Genomic DNA, 10,266 nt, shown 5'->3' with positions numbered 1-10,266 from the left:
GTATTATTTCTTTTTTTTTTTTTTTTTTTTTTTTTTTTTTTTTTTTTATAAACAAGAAACAAGAAAGAAAAAACAAATACCTGAAAAAATCTAGTCAGTAGTGGATGATAGGAAAATAAAATTTTCCTCAGTGATGTGGAATTCTTTAGTTATTCTTCCTTAGAGATGATAAAAATCAGATGGCATAATCAGTTCTAAAACTGAAAACATGACTAATGGTAAGAAACACTTGATATTCTGTATGAGTACTTATAGTGCCCTTCCCCACTCTCATTGCTCAGTAGAAGAAATTTGATTATAATAAGGTTAGTTATAGCATTTATGCTTTCTTCTGGGTTACATGCCACAACTGCTTAAATGTTGATAACACAATCCATTTTTTATTTTTAAATCTCTGGTGCCACTCTTTGAAACTCAAAGTTATAAGTCAAATCCATACTAGGTTGTTACCAACTCACCAACATTGAAATTCAGGTCTGGGACATGCATTTTTAAAATGGAATGTCATTAGAATCTGAGAATTTGACACGTTGCAATGTAATCTATAAAAAAATAGTGTTCTGTAATAGTCAGTATAGAAGGTGAAATTCCACACATTTACCAAGGCTCAGATCCTTCTCCCAGTGCATTAGCTAGTAATAGCAAGTAATGGTTAATTTTATGAAAGATTGTGTTCAGTCATTATCAAGTGTCCACCCAGGGGCTGTGGTCTCCAGTGCCATCTTTTGTAAATATCAAGTTATTAAACAAGCAGAAAATTCTTCAGAAATTCCATGTATGATGTAATATCTAGTGTTCCTAATGGATCTGAGCCTGCATAGATATGCAGTTTGACAGATATTGAGTATCTAATGCTTCCAGAGCTGAGAGATTATTAATAGTAAGTGGCTTGTAACAGCAGTCTGGTTACATACTGCTGGTAGGGAATCATTGACTCTCTAAAGAAAGGTTAGTTTCTTGGGTGACCTGTGTTGTCTGGCCAGTCTGCTAAAGAACCAGCATACAATAATTTTCTCTTTCTGGCTCATTCACTTCTTGATTGAATTCTTCTTTGCTGCTTAAGAAGAATAAGAAGAAAGCTTTCGTGAGAATTTTATTAACTATATGATATAGTTATGCTTTGGATTCAACTTAGCATTTTAATCATGAGTGCATAGAAAGTTTGAAATTACTTGGGAAGCTTCTCAGTAAATTTATCTGAAGAGTAAATTTCTCTGAAATCTGAACATTTCATCTGGGAAATGAGAAAACATGGATGTATATGAGAGTGTGTTGCATAAATGCAAAAGTCAGAAAGGAAATGAAAAAAAGCTGGTGAGGTCATTTGTAAAAATCCAAACCATCTTGATTTGATGTAGAACCTAGAGCAGATGTGGGTTCAAATATGTATAGTGAGCTGGAAAAAGGAGCTGCAAGTAGAGCTTCTAACTTTGGGGAACATCAGTGAGCTGCTTTATGTTGTAGAAACACTTAAAATATTTTTTCTTATTATTTGTTTTTTTTTTCTAACAATTTCCTTTCATCTCAAAAACAGTGAGGTTTTGGGTTTGTTTTTTTTTTCTGTTTTTCCTGGAGGCCTACTTGGAAGGTATGGGCAGTAGAAAACCACTTGAATAGGGCTGATCTGATTACTTGAGAAAAATACGTGCAAGTTTTCAAAGGCAGGCAGAAAGAGACTGATTAAAGCACTGGTCTGTGTTTCTAAGGTATAAGTTTTATGTGATCTCATCGTAGAAAAGAGTTCTCAGCAGAAACTGAAGGAACTAATTCTTGAGAGTATTCTTTATTCTATCTCATTTCTTAAGCATCAAATATCTCAGTTGAACTTGCTGAATACAACTTGTATTTGTTGCACCTCATTTTCCAAGTATGTTTCAAAGACTTTCAAAGAAGTAGCATTATCTCATCATTGCTTATATGCCTGCTTATGGTTTACTCAGATTTCACTGTGTAATTGTTGTCATCAGCAGAAGAATTTGGGGGCAGCATGAAGAGGATTCTAGCCCTGGTTAGGTAAATGTTCATTTTTCTTTCATTTCTAATATTTGTATAACAAATATGTACATTTCTGATATAAAGTGGTCATGCAGGAAAACCTTCTGGAAGTTCTAGGTAGAGCTGAATATTTCCATGTAATTATAAGATAAGCATACTAATTTAGTAATATGCTTTTTGGTTCAAGGAAAATGCAGGAAATGCAAATTCCTTGAGTTTGAAAATAAAGAAAATGAATTTCGCTTTGTAAGCCACAAAAAAAAATCAAAAATTGCTAATGCTTTTAGAGTATGTATTGTATTTATTATAGTTAAAAAAAAAAAAGAATTTTCTAGGTGTTTGAATACTGTTTGAACAGTATTCTCAGAGTAAAGCATTTGGCCTATGTGGATTTTTGTCTCCACAAATTGTTTGTAAACTATGTCTGATGTTTGCAAGCATCATCTTTCAGAACAGCTCCAGACTGGACCTCTCAGTTATTTGAGATACTCAGCATTAGGTATAGTTATAAGTTGCTATTGTCTTTCTGCTCTCCTGGACTTCAGTGGTTGCATTTGCATATAAAAATAATCCTGGTTTCCTGCCCACCTTCAGCAAAAATCTACAAATTAATTGTGTTCTTTTTCTGTGCTGTTTGATTGTGTAATTAGTTGGTGATATTTTCAATGCACAAAGCACTATAAACGTGCTTTTTCTAGGCTGCTAGGAATAGAAACTTGTTTTCTGCCAGTGTAGCAGATAGGTTTCATTTTGAATATGAAAGTATGTAAAGAGAAGGTGTAATTTTGTGTGGCATTTCTATACAGTCACTTTTTTAACTGTTCAACAATAGCAGCTGGATGAGGCTGACAGAGTTAGCAAAGATTACTTATATGCAACATAGGAATGGAATATATGGAGCTTCAAAACTGCAGGTTTTGCTGCAGAAACCAAATACTTTCAGTTAGGTTACAATGAGAAGAGTAGTCTTTAAATGAAAGGTTTTAAGCTTTTGGGAATTTTGTTTCAATTCAGGACAGTGAAAAAAAAATCTACTTTAAAAAAATTATGCTTTATAATGTTATGCCTCCTTCTATTTCCAAATACTTGCTGCAACAGCAATATGATGTCTTAACTTTATTTCTGAGTACCCAGAGTTGAGAATCTAGGGAGTAAAAATCTTATCTCCTTGAGTTTCTCACCATTGTCAATCCAAGTTAGTTATTCCAATTTTGTCTATTTCCAGATGGTTTTAGTATCCTATTCCCCTTTTCATCACTAACTAATTCTGACAGCTTAGGTATTGTCAATGTTAATTATATCTAGACCATAAAAAAGGACTTAGCCTTTTTGTGGGTAGGTTTTATCATTATTGCTGACGTCTGGTGAAAGCATTAGATTACACTGCTTGCAGTTAACAGCAGGTGCATATTTCTTTATCTTTTTTTCCTCTGGCCTGTGTTAGTTACTTAGTATGTCTTTTATTACTAATTTAAATACCCTGAAATCTTTCAGATAGCTTATAGGAGATAGGATAGTTTGGTTTATCTTTTAAAATGCTTTCCCTGTGGGTAGCACAGTAAGGACAACTATGCCGAAGGCCTCATATAAAAGAAATAGTATCACATGATGAGTAGCTTTATGGATATTGGGAAAATTAGGTGTAATTTCTCTTGAAATATGCCTTTCTTTAGCACTGTCATACCGTTTAACAATGGTGCTCACTGACAGTTCATTGATAGAGGCTGATTTACCCTGCAGAAAATTAAAAATTGCTAGAAATTTCTTTCCAAACTGGGGGAAGAGTGCTTTTTTTTTTTTTCCTTCTGTTCCTTTTAATGACGGCAGCTGATGATATCCCTTACAGAGAAATCCTAACCGTAACAGTCTGCAGGCGTATCAGAGTAAGATTTTACTGAAGGCTTGCCTCAAGTTACCTCCGTACTGCTAAATAAATATCTCAGGGCTAGTTGTATCTCCTTGGCCCTGGGACCAAGCAGCACAGACTGGCATGTCTGTGTTCCATTGCCCCAGGCCCTGCATCTGATGTGAGCCTGTGCTCTAACTCGTTGGTCCCAGGGCATCATCAGATTCGTGCCTGAGTGGTGGTTTGGGGGAGGATCTGCTCTCAGGTGACTTCAGGCACTTTGGTCTGCATTTCAGCCTGATAGTTTTACAGCAGAAAGCTGAAGCAGGGCATTGCATGCCCTGGGCTGTGGTATGAGATGTTGCTGGGTAATGAAAAGCCTGTTTGGCAGTGCTGGGAGGCTGTGGGGCAGAGGAAGCCAAGTATGGTGCAGGCTTGTCTACCTTTCCCACTGGGAACTGCCTCAGTGTATGCTTTACCCCAAAATGCTCTCTATGCTGTGCTAGCTGGCAGAGGCCAAAGCTCTTCTAAAGAGCATGCCAACAATTAAGGTAGCACGAGGGATCAGCAGTCCCATGCTTAAGCTCACTTCCTGGCCTGAGCCCATTTGTCAGTGTAGACAGATGTAAGAACCTCGCCACTGTGGCAGATTTCCACAAGAACTCTGCAAAAAGTCCCTAGAATATATAATTCTTCTCCAATTGGACAACATTTCCTTCCCTGAGAGACAAGAAGGTGAACTCCAGCCCTTCCCAGTGCCAGGATTTGGTTGCTTCTGCAGTATGGAGAACACCTAGTTCTTAAGGCAGATATTAACAGCTAAGAGTTATGAGAAGATTCTCCTGAGGGCAAGCTAGGGATGGAATATCTTCCATTCAAGGAGCTAGGTCAGTCTTAGATGAGGTGTGACTAAGTTTTTATCTATTCTCAGCTCATTGTTGATCAAGTATGGGGTCTACTCTCAATGAAGCCTTGATAATTTCAGTATCTTCACTTCATTCTGGAGCTTCTCCAACATTATCTGTGGCATGGAGATGTTCTTTTCTCACTGTGTAATTGTATGAAGGTGGAAAATTGTTGATTAAGGAAATAATCAGCACTCAGATTCCACCCAGACTTCTGTATTTTAACACCTTTCAGCAAAATTACCCAAATTATATTCCATAAAACTCCATGATGTACTCAAGAGTGCATAATGGAACAATTCAGAATGAAATGCTTAAAACTTTGTCACACTTTGAAATAATTGATACTATAGAAAAATGCTTGAACAACTGCTTTTTATCATGAAGGTATTGTATGTGGTTGGAAGAACTGCCTTGTGTTTTGAGTAAAACACTGAACACATACTGTTTGGACTTCGATTTGCTTATCAAGTTTGTAAGTACACTTAAGAGAAAATCCAGTGCAGTGCATTGAAGAATAAGGAAGATGAAAGTGTTTGGAAGTGGGAGGGGTTACAAAATCTGTATTTTCCTGCCTGACAGGAAACCTTTTCTTAGAGGACAGATTCTGTGTTTGGCCTAGAATAATGAAATGCAGCTTTTGATATCAAATGTGGCTTTGAGCAGCCTGGTCTAGTGGGAGCTGTCCCTGCCTGTTGCAGGGGGGTTGGAGCTAGATCATCTTAAAGCTTCCTTCCAACCCAAATCATTATATGATTTTATGATTCTATAAATAGTGAGTGGTGATCCAGTACAAGGAAAGATGGGTTGGTTAGATGTTAATGTAACTGTAGCTGGTGGCTGTGTTGATGTCATATGAGGTGTTTTACTAACTATCTGAATCTTAGAAAACGGAAGAAAAATTAAAAAGGTAAGACAAATAAGACATCCTCTCTGTAATAATACTTCAGGTTATTAGTTTATAGATCTGAAGTAGATGCAGCAAATTTGGCTCTTTTCCCTCACTGCGGTTCTGAGATTTTTAGTGCTTTTTTTCAGTTTCAGTTCTGAGAATTCAAAAACTGAAATTCTCATTCCCAGTGTATTCAGGAATCATCTGATTTCCTTAATTCTACTGCAGAGTTACGTTTATTTCCTTTTTTCTATTGATTTTTTTAAAAATTTATTCTTTCTCATACACAGCTGTTTTTTACTTGGATTGATATAGGAGCTTTTATTTTAAGAGCTTTCATTGTACCTTTCACATAAGAAAAGTTCCACATCTTTCTTTTCCCACCCTTATAAGTGCATATTTAATTTTTTCAGACTCTCTGCCCAGTTGCATGGGCAGTAAGATGTCAGTTTTTGCATATGGAGTATGAGAGGGTTGTGTGCATGGCAGCTTGTATGCCTGGCTGCCCAAACCATGCGGCGCCTTCTGAGACGATCCTTCACCCTGTGGGGACAAACAGGCGTGGGGGTCACACACCAGCAGAAGCTGCAAGGATGCAGCACATCCTCAGGCGTGCTCCTGTGCTCTGAGGAGCCTGGCACATGGCATTTTTCCCAATTAGCTGTCTGTGACATTAATAAGGCATTGTGTTTGGAAGGAGGCTGTCAGATGTGTCTAAGGAATGAGCAGAGCTTCTCTCAATCTCCATAGAGCACATACCCATCAGGACAGCTTACTCAGTGGCAGTGCAGCCTCACCAGAGCAAGGCAAGAAATGACATACTGTAAGCAACTCCACTCTATTACACTGCATTTCAAAAGCTCCTTGGAGGGATGCAAATGAGGGAAAAATATCTTGGATGATTTCTTGAATTATAATTCTTCCTTTCTCATAACTCCATCGATAAAGTGGGGAATTTTTGGGATGTTTTCTGAGTTAGATCACAGGCTGTGATTATAGGTCCATTAGTCTGGACAGTTTAATGGAAAAATTCTCCCTCTGCATATGTTTTTCTGAGAAGAAAAAATAATACTAGGAAAGAATGAAATATCTGCTGTAATTACTTGCTGTTTCAGATGAAACTGTAATTACTGAAACTGTAATAACGGAGGACCTCCTAAGGTCAGTTGGTCCAGCCCCATTCAACAAGGCCCAACTCTGAAGTTACATAGGAATTACTGCTAGGCGTGTTAACAAAATAATGCTCTATAAGTTACTGACATAAATAATTACAGATTTTTCTACTGTTGGAAATGGAGTTCTGGTGCGTCTGGAGGTTCTTTGGTTCTGCTGTCATTTGACAGATTTTGTAAATTGATGATAATGCAGATAAATATAATATCAAAGCTGTAGGTTAAGTGGAAAGAAAGGTTATAGCCATAGGGTTTGAGCGTAGTGCTTTATTAGATAAACAAAAAGAATTGTGTACATTTAGATATTTACAATGTGGTTAATGCAGCATATTACTTGCCTGCAGGTTAAATGTACAAATAATATAAGAAAAGTAACTGCACAGTATCAAATCTTTTGAAATGAAATGACTTCATTTGAAATAGGTATCTATTATAGAAAATTTTCTGGGAAGATTGACATGTAGAAGTAATATCATTTTTAAGTCTAAAAATACATCGCTCTGAGTTATGAAAGAGTCTATTTCATTCTCCCCCAAATGTCTCTCTTTTCCTTTAACAGACCTGCAGTAAATGTGATAAAGATAAAATTTTTTCCTCCTACAAGTCCATCCGTTAATATCCTTATTTTCATGGTGTTGGCCACTGTGAATGTCCAAGGCAGTCACTAAAACAGGAGATGCTTGGACTTGGTCGTGAGTTGTCAAGGCAGAAGTTTTGGGCTGTCTTTGCATCCAGTTGGAATGTTAGCATGCTTCACCTCCGGGCTGGGCTGCGACATGGTGTAGGCTCTGGCCAGTAACTTTGGAATTTACCTATGTGAAGCAGGGTTCATGCTGGAAATTGTCAAAGCTACCTTTTAGTTGTTGCTGCTGGTGGTTTTTCTAGCAGTGAAGAAGGTAACAGAAAGAAAGATGAGGTATTCATATACACAGGTGTACATATATATATATATATATATATATATGTATATATATGTGAATATAAATCCCTCACAAAAGGGAAAAGGTTTGGGCTTGAAAGTCAGCTGCAATATTTCAGCCACAAAATTCATCTGTAATCATGCTAGTTCACATAATCTTGGCCATCTTGAAACCCTGTATGTAAAATGTGACAAAGTATGCCCTGCCTCACTGGAACTACATGTGGGTAAAACTCATTTATGTGATGGATTCAAGCATTGATAATGCATTGATGTGAACTACAGAAATCCATGTAGAAAGAGTCCTGTTGCTTTTGAGAGTGCTTGCTGTATATTCTAAACCTTTGTGAAGGAGGAAAACTCCTTGAAGGAGTTTCCTTAGTGTAAATAGAAAATCATTTACTGGATGATGGAAGAAGGTTAAAGAAAACTAATTTAAAAACTTGTGTGCTTGTTAGGCTTTCTAGTAGATGGTTTTCCTTAAAATATTACAAGCATACTCTTACCTTCTCCTTGCAAGTCTGAAATACTGACATAGGACTAGATGGCAGGAGAAAGAAATGTGTCTTCCCACAACAAGGCACCTTTAGTTACAGTTTTGGATATTTCATAGCCTATAACTTCTGAAATGTGGGGCAGAACCATTGATACTTTTTTTTTTTTCCCCCTTTAAAATCCCAGAAGTCTATTGTCCATGCCTTGGAAAAGTGTTTGTCAGAGCAAAGCTCAGCATAGGTTTGGGCCCTCTGTATTTTTCTGAAAGCAAGAGTGTTTGTTTTTAGTGAGTTCTAGAGCTGTGTGCTGCTCTATGCTGCCCTATGTGAAAGCTGGCAATGTGGCTGGTAATACGATATTCATGCAAAGAAACTCAGTTACTGGTGCAAGGGAGAAAAACAAGGTCAGCGATCCTGTAGCTACAGAAGGTCAGCCTTATTTGCAGGAACAGCAGCAGGCTTCTTCAGCTGACTTATGTTAACCACCTTTTCAGTCTTTTCCTGAGAGAATAGGACCATTTAAAACTTCAACAGATATCTGCATTTAAAGAAGACAACGAACTTTTTATTGCATAACTTAAAGATATCACTGATGTTTCTCCCTCCCCCACACCGACAGAGCTGTCAAATTGAAAACATTTGCAGTGTGGAGAACAAGCCTACTCCTTTCAAATCTCATCAAAATTAATTTGAGAACTCTTCTAGAGGGAGAGAATTGCTGCAGAGAAACAGCTGCAGCATGCTTGCTTGTTCTTTATTCTGGGGGACTCATGATACTGTCCAAATGTAGATCTCTGAAAGGTAGTAATTAATTAAAAGTAGAATTCAGCACAGCTGCTCATGAAATAATTCTTAGGCTGTTTTATGTGGTCAGTTGACAGAGGTAAGCAGGTTTGAAAGGGAGGTTGCTTTACTTTTGGCATGGAGTCTTGGAGTCTTCATAGTACGAGTGTCCTCAAAGAACAGCCAAGTTATAATAAAAGTTGCAGCTATTGGAATGGAACTGTTGAGGGGCGAATGTTCAGCTGTGTTGGTCAATAGGTTATGTATTCATGATACAACTCCCTTGCACAAATTTCTCTGAAGTTCTCAGGCAAGGGTCCAGAGGAACCTCAGAGGCTGAAGAAAAGAGTAGTGATAGCATTAATCTAAATTAAATTGCAAAATGGAGAGTATTCTGGACTTACTGCATCTCAATTTAGGCACCAGCCTGTGTCCTAGCTCCTCTAAGGTTAGTCTTGCTATAAATTGCTTTCTAGGGTGGATCTTCTTTTTGCATGATAGCACACAGAAATTAATTTGCTGTGTTTGTGCAGCTGCAGTGCTTCTCTTCAGGCAGAGAGAGTTAGTTGTCCAGTGTTGGATTGAATGAGTCTTGGCCGAAAAGTCTGGTGATTCTCCTTGTCTTCTGTTCTAATGAGATTTCCAGCCAAGAGAAAAGATGTCCCCTATTATATTAATGAGCTAGCAGCAGCACAGTGCTTGCAGTTCCTCTTGCTGCCTTCTGATGATTTTCAGTATGTTGTTTGATCAAGAACAGTTGTGAGCAGTGCGGCCAGCAACACTCAAGAGCAATGTGTTGTAGAGACAAAAGATCTTATGCTTCAAAGTACACCCTTGTTAATCCATACATGTGCTGTGAGTGAAAACCCATTCTCCTAAGCTCACAGCAGTTTCATTTCATCTTAAAAGAGGATGGTGGCATGGATTTGGATAGGGGTATCTAGAGATATTATGAATTGCTAAGATATCTCTCTTCTCTGAGTTAGGTTGTGATATCTCAAACATAATCTTCACTTTTGGTAGCTACAATGCTTTTAGTGGTTTTTTTTTTTTTTTTTTTTCTTTTTTCTTTAGTAATAACTGCTGGATTAACATCTAAAAATCTAAGGCATATTCACATGGCTCATAGCTCCATGAAAATGTCAAACTGCCAGCAACTGAGAATATAGCACAGCTATTCTGCAGTTTTCAAAGCCTCACTTATGGTGAGTGGAAGCTTTCACGAGACACATTACTATAACTGTATGTTGGGAAGGGAGG

General features: G+C 37.6%; 1 long non-coding RNA gene across 2 annotated transcripts in view; it reads left to right on the top strand.

The window, feature by feature from the left end:
• The first annotated feature begins 1,969 nt into the window (after positions 1-1,969).
• LOC122185189 overlaps positions 1,970-10,266 on the top strand; it is a 71,016-nt gene continuing 62,719 nt past the window's right edge. For both annotated transcript variants that reach the window (XR_006180781.1, XR_006180777.1), the window contains exon 1: positions 1,970-2,013. This is a non-coding gene — a long non-coding RNA (uncharacterized LOC122185189). The remainder of the gene's footprint in view (positions 2,014-10,266) is intronic.

The sequence above is a fragment of the Lagopus leucura genome, unplaced genomic scaffold, assembly GCF_019238085.1.
Source record: "Lagopus leucura isolate 7727_CA_CO unplaced genomic scaffold, USGS_WTPT01 Super-Scaffold_73, whole genome shotgun sequence".
Taxonomy (NCBI): Eukaryota; Metazoa; Chordata; class Aves; order Galliformes; family Phasianidae; genus Lagopus; species Lagopus leucura.
This window is presented reverse-complemented; position numbering and strand designations above follow the sequence as displayed.